Source organism: Gavialis gangeticus, unplaced genomic scaffold (genome assembly GCF_001723915.1).
Source record: "Gavialis gangeticus isolate Ggan-Ray unplaced genomic scaffold, GavGan_comp1, whole genome shotgun sequence".
Classification (NCBI taxonomy): Eukaryota; Metazoa; Chordata; order Crocodylia; family Gavialidae; genus Gavialis; species Gavialis gangeticus.
This window is the reverse complement of record NW_017729023.1, coordinates 2,738,581-2,748,197: the sequence shown is the minus strand read 5'-3', so window position 1 is coordinate 2,748,197 and position 9,617 is coordinate 2,738,581. Positions and strand designations below refer to the sequence as shown.

The window sequence follows — 9,617 nt, the reverse complement described above, 5'->3', positions numbered from 1 at the left end:
GCAAACCAGTCAGGTTGTTTTTTCTTTGATGTTCCAAAGACAACCAGCCAGTATCTTGTTCTTGAAATTTTCCCACAAGGTGTCAGAATCAGGGAAATCAAGTTGATCATTTTCAGAAGCATGCTCAAGTGCACATTGAAACTTTACACAAGTGTCAGAGACTTTCATGTTAGTGATGTTGAGGTGAGGTTTGCCTTTTTTGGCTTCACATGATTGATCTTTTTAGGGTGTAATTGGAGCCTGGCCCTGACAAGGGCATAGTCAGTGTCACAGTCAGTGCTATGCAATATATCAAAAATGTTTCTGTGATGCATCAGGATGAGGTCAAGCTGATGCCAGTGTCCTAAGCAGGGGTGCTTACATGTGATCTTGCTGTGGCTGCTGACAGAAAAATAGGTATTCAAGACTATCAGCTCACAAGAGGCACAGAGCTCAAGAGGCACAGGCTATTTCCGTTTAGGCTACCTGTGCCATGTTGGCCAATGATGTGTCCCCAATTCACCCAGTCCTTACCCCCAGTGGCATTGAAATCACTGATAACAGTGAGTCTGTTCCTTGTGGGGACATTCTTGATGATTTGTTCCAGCTGGGAACAGAACTCATCTTTTTGCTTTTCAGAGTAGTTAAGTGTTGGTTCATAGATGGATAGAAGAGTCAGGGTTTATAGATTTCATAGACATTAGGGCTGGAAAGGACCTCGGAAGATCATCGAGTCCAGCCCCCTGCTCCAGGGGCAGGAAGTCAGCAGAGGTCATAGGATCCCAGCAGGGTTCCCAAATTTATGTTCACATCCAGCTGCATGATCCTCTCATCGATAGATACCAGAGTGGCACATACACAGAGGACAGACTTCTTAACAGCAAATGTCAAACCATCCCAATGCACAAAAAGACTAGGAAGTATGGCAGAAGACCAGCTTGGCTTAGCAGGGAACTCTTCAGTAAACTAAATCACAAAATGGAAGCTTATAAGAAGTGGAAACTTGGACAAATACCTAGGGAGGAGTAAAAAAGCATTGCTTGGGCATGAAGTGATGAAGTCAGGAAGGCCAAAACACAACTGGAGTTGCAGCTAGCAAGGGATGCGAAGGGTAACAAGAAGGGTTTCTACAAGTATGTCAGTAGCAAGAGGAGGATCAGGGAAAGTGTGGGTCCCTTACTGAATGAGGGAGGCAACCTTGTGACAGAGGATGCAGAAACGGCTGAAGTGCTCAATGTCTTCTTCACCTCAGTCTTCATAGGCAAGGTCAGCTCCCAAACTACTGCACCAGGCAGCACAGTTTGGGGAGGAGGTTATCAGCAAAAGAACATGCTAGGGACTATTTAGAAAAGCTGGACATATACAAGCCCATGGGGCCGGATGGGATGCACCTGAGGGTGCTGATGGAGTTGGCTGATGTGATTGCAGAGCCACTGGCCATGATCTTGGAATTCTCATAGCAATCAGGATAGGTCCCAGATGATTGCTGAAGGGCAAACATAGTGCCCATATTTAAGAAAGGGAAAAGGAGGATCCAGAGAACTACAGACTAGTCAGCCTCACCTCTGTCCCTGGAAAAATCATGAAGCAGATCCTCAAGGAATTTGTTTTGAAGAACTTGGAGAAGAAGAAGGTGATTAAGAACAGTCACCATGGATTCACTAGGGACAAGTCTGGTGAGGAGTTGTCTTCAAAAGGAGGCTAGATAATCCCCTAGCCGGGGTCATTTGACTGAGAGTGAATTTGATAGCGGCTTTCAATTATCTGACGTGAGATTCAAAAGATGGAGCTAGACTGTTCTTAGTGGTGGCAGATGACAGAACAAAGAGCAATAGTCTCAAGTTGCGGCAAGGGAAGTTTAAATTAGATATTAGGAAGAATTTTCTCACTAGGAGGGTAGTAAAACTCTGGAATAGGTTACCCAGAGAGGTGGTGAAATTTCTGTTCTCGGAGGTTTTTAAGACCTGGCTAGACACAGCTTTGGCTGGGATGATTTAGTTGGGGATGGTACAGCTTTGAGCAGGGGGTTGGACTAGATCAGTGGTCTCCAAACTTTTTTGATCGTGCACCCCTATCAGCAAAAAATTTTTGAGCACACACGGCCAATATATGTATATTTATATTTGCGCACCCCATCAGTAAAAAATTTTTGAGCATGCACCCCCAATATATGTATATTTATATAAATATAAGTAGAAGTTCTAATATTTTCTTCCCACACCCCAATGGATCATCTTGCGCACCACCTGGGGTGCACACACCCCACTTTGGAGACCACTGCTCTAGATGACCTCCTGAGGTCCCTCCCAACCCTAATTTCTGTACAATTCTATGAAATCCAACACCACATATCCTTGGTTCATTGTCAGGTTTCCCAGACCAGATCTAGTAAATCCAGGTCTCAAACACTACAGCCCAGTGCTATGTCACTGAAACCACGGGTACATTATGATACAAGCCACACAGACTTCTTCCAAATAATCTGTACCAAGAAGCCTTTAATTTGAAAAAAACAAAACAAACAAAAACCCAAACAACCCCCCCCGTATTATGTACCTTAAATATTGTTAATTTGTCTTTAACTATGCGTTAAAGTGACCCCATTGTGAGAGAGACTTTCAGAACTACACCACCATTAGATAAGAACATTAAGTGAAGTAACTTACATTCCACTATGGGTTTATCATTGTACATTCCTTACTGAAAAAATAAAATCAGCCTTTTGTTTCTTCAATCTGCAGTATTGCTGACTGCAGGCATGTAAAAAATCCCTAATCATGTATGATGGTAAATTAAACATCATAAGACTAAAAAAAATCATATTTGGGTTGTTCTTGTTTGCCATCAGACTTCATGTTTTCAAGATTTATTCTATAATTGTGAATGCCAGACACTTACCTTTTTTTTTTTACGATGAAAGCTGAGATTCTCTCAGAATTACATTATTCCAGGAATTGGGGCTTTAAGGAAAAAAACATAAAATGTTGCAAGGCTCAAGATAAAACCAAAGGAAAACACTGCCTTGATCCATTCTATGCACAACCTCTTTCCTCATTTCCTTTTCCAAATGTCTCCCCCTTGCTTGTAATCTGGCCTTCTAATTTTGCCTTTTCTGTTTGCAAGGTTATTCTTCAGAAAACCTATTTTGCTATGTTTTGGAGCTGATTGGAAAATGAAAATTTTACCTTGCAGCAACATTTATGTTTTCAGAATTTGCTTTCTGTTCTGCATTAAACCCCCCCCAACCTTGTGAATGTTTTCATGAAAATGGAACTGCATCAAAATATGGTGTATGCATTCTACACAATACAGCAGTGGTTCTCAGTCTTGTTAGACTATAGGGTTGTTGGTTGTAGCTGCATTGGTCGAAGGACATTTTCCAAGGAGTGCCTGTAATCTAACAAGACCGGCAAGGTTCTCTAGGTAGATGTGGCATCTTTTATTATCTTTTATAGTAAAATGTAAGCTTCTTTGGGTAGATGTGATATCTTTTACTGCAATTGGTCTAATAAAAAGATATCACATCTACCCAAAGAACCTTGCCTGCCTTGTTAGACTAAAGGCACTCCTTGGAAAATGCCAGCTCTTAGCTTTTACTTGTTTTTCTTTTTACTTCTGTTGCAAAGAACTCGTAAAAACCACAATGGGTCAGGATGTTTTTGACACTGTAAATTCCTATTTGAAATCTCTGGGTTTGACTTGTGAATCATGTGTAGGTGTTTGCCTACCTAACAGTGCTAATATAGTATGGCAGCCATGAACGCTGCGTGCTCCTGGTGGTTGCGGGGGCATGGTGGCAGCGGGAGCACGGCGGTGGTGGTAAGTTGGGAGCTCCCGCAGACGCTGTTGGCGGCAGGGGAGGGGTGGCAAGCACTGACCAGGCTAGTGGAGATCACTGACTGTCTGCAGATGCCACCGTTGGTGGTGGAGGTAGTGAGTGGCGACCACCTGCAGGCATAGCTGACAGTGTCAATGGCACCTTTCCATAGGGGATGCACCACCATGCTCAGGGTGTGCATGTGCACCCATGTGCACCCCCTACACATTGCCAGTTGTGCCAGCTCCCAGTACCCTGAAAAGATACTCATGGCACCCCAGGGTGCCATAGAACTCTGGTTGAGAATTACTGGGCTGGAGATTAGGGCACTGATTTGTGATATGGGAAAACTAAATTCAAGTCCTTGCTCTAATTCAGAGAATAGGGTTCATTATTCTGAGTCAGGCAGAGGAGAATGTATGCCCCCTACACCCAGGGCCAGTATCACCAGGATAGAGAGGGGAAATTTCTCTGAACTAAGCACACTATACTGCCACTTCATCAAGTATATTCCAACCTGTTCTACAATATTTTTCCACCTTCCTCACCACAACAACTTTTTGTGTTCTGATGTTCTGCATTTTACTCAGTCCCAGGTACGCCTTGTCCTTGCACTTTGGCTCACCCAGTTCTGCTGCTTCCTGTGCAAATCACCTGTCAGTGGGAAACTGAACACCATAAGCAAGACTCTGAGTTCCATCTCTTTCTGCTGTTCACATACTAGGAGGGGGAAAAAAGAGAGGCAAGCAGCCTCACTCCTTGGGTAATAGTTTTGATTATGGTCCTTCATGGACAGGAGGAAGAGCCATATGGGTGTGACATTTTACTGGAGATGTGAGCAGAAATAATACATCTGTGTACGTGCAGAAATGTTTATATTACTGGGGCCTAACTTGTGAGCATCACACAATACGGGTTTCCCTTGGGAATACAGGAAGAAGTATAAAGAAAGACAAAAGGAAAAAAAATAGGTACCAATCAACAGATTGCACTGTTAGAAAATATTCCTTGTTTATTACTCCTAGTGTAGTGATATTCTTTCTTCATTGTGCCCAATGCTATTTTAAAAATCATGTTATTGTTTGTGGAGCAGGGGTATAACATAGGAGGTGGCATAGTGACAATGAAAAGCCATTTACATTCTTTCTGTCTTGAAATGAATGTGCTTTTCATACATCTCAAAATGTATTTTTTGCATTTTGTTCTGATTTTTAAATATATTTATTCAGGTGAAAAACCCATCATAATCAATGGACCTGCTCACTTGGATAAGGTTACATGTGTTTCCAGGAGTAAGATCACAACATTTTTCATTAATTAAAATGTTTATTATCAAAAGTATCTATTTAATTAGGAACTTTACTCAAATTTGAATAACAAAGGAAAAGAAAATCCTGAGTAAGAAACCTGAGCAGACAATATTGGCATTGAACAAAAAAGGGCAGACAGCTAGTGTGGAAAATTTATAGTTGAAATGTCTGTGAAACATTTTACTTAGACTGTGGCTCAATTTTGCAAAATAGCTTATACATAAGGATCCATAATTTCACCGGTTATTTCTGTATATATATACCACACTTATGTGTGAAATTGTAATAAACTTGTTTGCTGACTATACCTGAACAACTGCAAATATGCAGACTGTGATACCTAAGAACATCTATCAGTAGTATGAATCGCTTAATTATAAAAGTAGTTATTCTGGGTAAACAACACATAAATAAATCAATGCTTTCATCTTCTGCTTTAACAAACAATAAGCACATATTTTTAAAAAATGTTGAAGTAACATTTATACAAGATATCATTTTCAAGTTGCCAATGAGAAAAATATACTGCTTGCCAACAGTACACTCATGTTATCAACTTATCTTCATCTACTTTTTAAGGGCATAATTAAAACTGTACTTCTAAGTAACAGGCATTTATCACTGTAGGAATGTTCTCAATTAATAAAATGCTGCTGATCATGCCATTCCCTTCATTACTGTTTCTTTCATGTACTCACATCTAAGGAAACTTAAATTAGAATCTGTGTCACTTCTGGAAAAATTGCTCTTCAATTAATAAAAGGACTGCAAGGACTATACAAAAGGAATTGTAAAAGTAAATAGATATATCTGTGCTTTCATCTTTGTATGGCAACATGTCACTTCAGTAGATGAATCCTATTTGTTTTATTGCCAACTGTACATAGGGAAAGTTGCAGTTTCACAGATTTCATGGAAACTATGAACTATGGGATTGTTTGCAAAATCAACAACAAAAAAACTTAATAAAATGCTGGCTACCCAATGGAAGCAGTGGTCCTCACTGCCAGGGCAAGGAGCTGGCTTGCAGGGTGAAAACTGGAAGATGACAGCTTTCCTGTCATCTTTCCCCTGGGCCTCTCCACCAATCAGCACTGAGGGGCAGCACCTTTCTGCCAATCCATGCCAAGGAGCAGTGCTGTTGCAAAAATGCCCCCAAAATCAGCACTGCATGCTACAAGCAGACTGCAAAAAACCCTTTGTCTCACTGCAATTTATGTAGGTCCCTAAATATGAGTGCAGCAAAACCCTTAAGTGAACCCTAATTTGTCTGCGTAATTTTGAAAGATTACCTGCAGGATTTCAAATCTTTGTCTCTTAAGATTCCTGAATGAACTGGCAGCTAACATTGCTGTCCATCCTATCTCTAGTTGTTGAAGGATCAAGGGTTATGAGCTCTTGTCAAAACCTCATTATAGCTGTCCAAAATGTGATTGTATTGTATCATGTAAGTGACATACTATGGCTCCCACATTACATTTTGTTAACTAAAGGTATGATATCATCCTCTTAAAGAAGGGAAATTGCATGCCCGCTGCATTTGTACTGTATGGACCTTCAAAGAAATATGCCTTCATCCACCTTTTGTTTTACCATGACCCTGTAAACTCTCCCAGTCTCAGTAGCACCATTCTGAGTCAATACTAGAATTGGGTGAAACTTGGGACATCTAGTTTGTCATAAAAATGTCAGTATTTTGAAATTTGGTATCAGCTGGAATTGACCCTAAATGAAACGTGCAAACTGGAATTGACCCTAATTGTTTTGAAACCTGCAAACTGGAATCTTACAGAATTATTAGCACATGGTGTTTCCAAAGTGAATTATGCTCCTGGAGACCCAGGCTGGTGCTGACTTAAGTTGACATTTTTATCAGTTTCACTGCTATTAGATGACAAAAATGTCAATTTTTGTTAGAAACTGCCACAGTCTTCAGACCCAAGGACTTTTTCTCCTGGACCAGCTGGCTTCTCACGCTGTGCAGCTCCTGAGCAGGCAGCTTTGGAAGCCAGATGGCTCGGTCATCTGGCAGCTCTGAGCTCCTGGCCCCAGAGGGTGGAGCTGCCCAGGAACTGTCAGCCCCCTCAAACCTTGGCTGTCCAATAACCCACTAAGAAACCAGACAGGGTTCTATCAGAGACCTGTTTGTGACTCAACAAAGTTTGCTGAAGCCAAGACATTTTCATAAAATTTTGCAATGGGACTCTTTTGCTAGAAAATTCCCAAGAAGGTCCAGTCAATACCTGGACTGAAAATCTTCATGGCACGCACTGATACTACAGGAAATAATATTAGGGAGTCCATAGAAGACACTTTCCTCTCTAAGTCTATTCTATTCAGGATGTTTTCATCACTGTTGTTTCTCTGCCCCTGCAAACAATGCCTTCAGTGACATGACTAACTTCTAATGTATATGGTTAACTCTGCAAGTCCACATTGGTCTTGGAGTGGGAAATGGTAATGTTTGTGATGGTCCTGCAAGAGTTAAATCTAACACCCTGGAACAAGTCCCCAAGAAGGCTTGAACCCCTGCACAACCCTTCCTTGTAGTACAAAGGAGATCTTGAACAATGCCCTACCGTTATGTTACTGGACACTTCTTTTGGAGTTGCTAGACTTTACTTAAAGTCTAGGTTTTGATAACTTCTAGGCATTAATAAATAGACCCTAGCTCTTTTCCTAAGATAGGCTGACAATATGGAAAGCCTGGAAACCAGGGCATCATCAAGGAAATCTGGGACACTGCCCTCCCCTGCCAATGCTCTCTCAAGTTGGCTGGGGGGTGGCTGTGTATTTGGCAGGCATTGGCGCCTGCCTGCCTGCAAGGCTCTGTATGCTACTCCAACTCCTGGCCAGACTGTGCCCTGCACCCCTGTGTTACTGGGATGCCTATTATAATTCCCAACAGCCAGCCAGGACCAGCCTCTGAAATCCAGGACTGTCCTGGCTAAAACGAGACATATGGTCACCCTGCTTAAGAGGGAAGTTCTTAATGCCGCTGCACAGGTCAGATCCTAATGCACTCTATCAGCCTATTTCAATTCTCCTTGCAGTTTTATCTGGACATGGTCAACAAGATCAGGCCCTTTAACAGAAGAACCAGCCATTTTTCACTGCGGCAGAGGGGGAAAGGCAATCTGAAACAGTCCCTATATTGTACCCAAGGCTTTAATGAAAACCTAGTCTGGTTAAAGAGAAAGATTAATTTGACGAAAGAGAAAAAGGCAAGACAAGGGAAATATGGAGGGGGGAAATCAGCCATATCTTGAACTTCCAAGCAGGCAACCCAGGGGGTCACAACCCAGAAATGGGTTGCAAGAATATAGGAAAGGGTCGTGAACAAACTTTAAGAATGGATCAACAAACTTAAAAATAGATTCTCCTTTAAAGGCGAAAATTGTGGGAAACTGTGGCTTTTCCCGTGCAGGCTGGCAGAGCTCCAGCCTGCAAGGGGCTGTTTGGGGCCCCCCCATACCCCATACACTGTGGGACTGGGAGTGAGGGGCAGTGAGTTGGGACTACCTATCCGTGTTCACAAATGGGTCCTGGGTCAAAAGAGGTTGAGAATCGCTGGCATGAATGAGTCCTGCCTCCTGAGGCTGGGAGGGCACAGCGACCGCCTGCAGGTGGCGGCAGTGGCAGTGACAGGGGCATTGGCGGCAACATCAGTAGTGAGAGTGGGCAGAGCAGGGATCGCCCACAGGTGGCTGCAGTGACACCAGCGGTGAGGGTGGGCTGAGCAGGGACAACCCTCAGGCAGTTGCGGCAGTGTCAGCGGGTGTGTGCATGTTTGTGTGGCGAGTGGTGACTGCCTGGAGCATCAGCAGTGGCCAATCTCAGAGGGAGGCGCACTCAGTGTTGAGAAACACTGCACTAGAGGACCTCCAACGGTGCTCCTTCTTTATGATCCAGGGGTGCAGGTTGTAGCTGTGTTGGTCTAGGACACAGGCAGACACGTCTCTTTGGGTAACTGTGATCTCTTTCATCAGACCAACTCAAATCGTTGGAAAAATTCTTTCTTGCAAGCTTTCGGGTGTAGACTTCTTTATGATTATACTTCTAACCCGTGACTCCATAGTGGACGTGCCCCAAGCGCGGCACTGCTCGTGCACAAGCCCTCAGCCCTGCTACGGAGGCCAGTGCCCGCGGGGCAACCCAAGCAGCCGTCACCCCTTAACAACCGCGGAGCGAAAGGCAACTCAAAGCCTCGGTCAGGCACGGCGCCCCCAGCAGCTCGAGCTTCCCCGCCCCCCACGTGCTCGCCCGGCAGCAGATCTCACTTCCGGCGCCGGCGGCCAGCGGAGGCGGGGCTGGCTGGGAGGGGGAGGGGGAGGAGCGTGCATGCGCAGGCGAGGCAAGGCGAGGCAGCGGCTGCGAGTGGCAGCCTCCCCCGCCCTCGGTGCCTCGCGGCGGCCGTTGGTGCGAGCGGGGAGCGGCGTCCGAGCCGCCTCCTCCCGGGCCGGGACGCGCGCGGTGCTTCCTCGCAGCCGAGGCTAGCCTGGGCTGGGCCG

General features: G+C 44.2%; 1 protein-coding gene across 1 annotated transcript in view; it reads left to right on the top strand.

Moving 5' to 3' along the window:
- The first annotated feature begins 9,448 nt into the window (after positions 1-9,448).
- Positions 9,449-9,617, top strand: part of BMP2K (BMP2 inducible kinase) — a 159,400-nt gene continuing 159,231 nt past the window's right edge. Inside the window, exon 1 of the mRNA XM_019516737.1 lies at positions 9,449-9,525. The gene's annotated coding sequence lies outside the window, so the exon portion shown is untranslated. The remainder of the gene's footprint in view (positions 9,526-9,617) is intronic.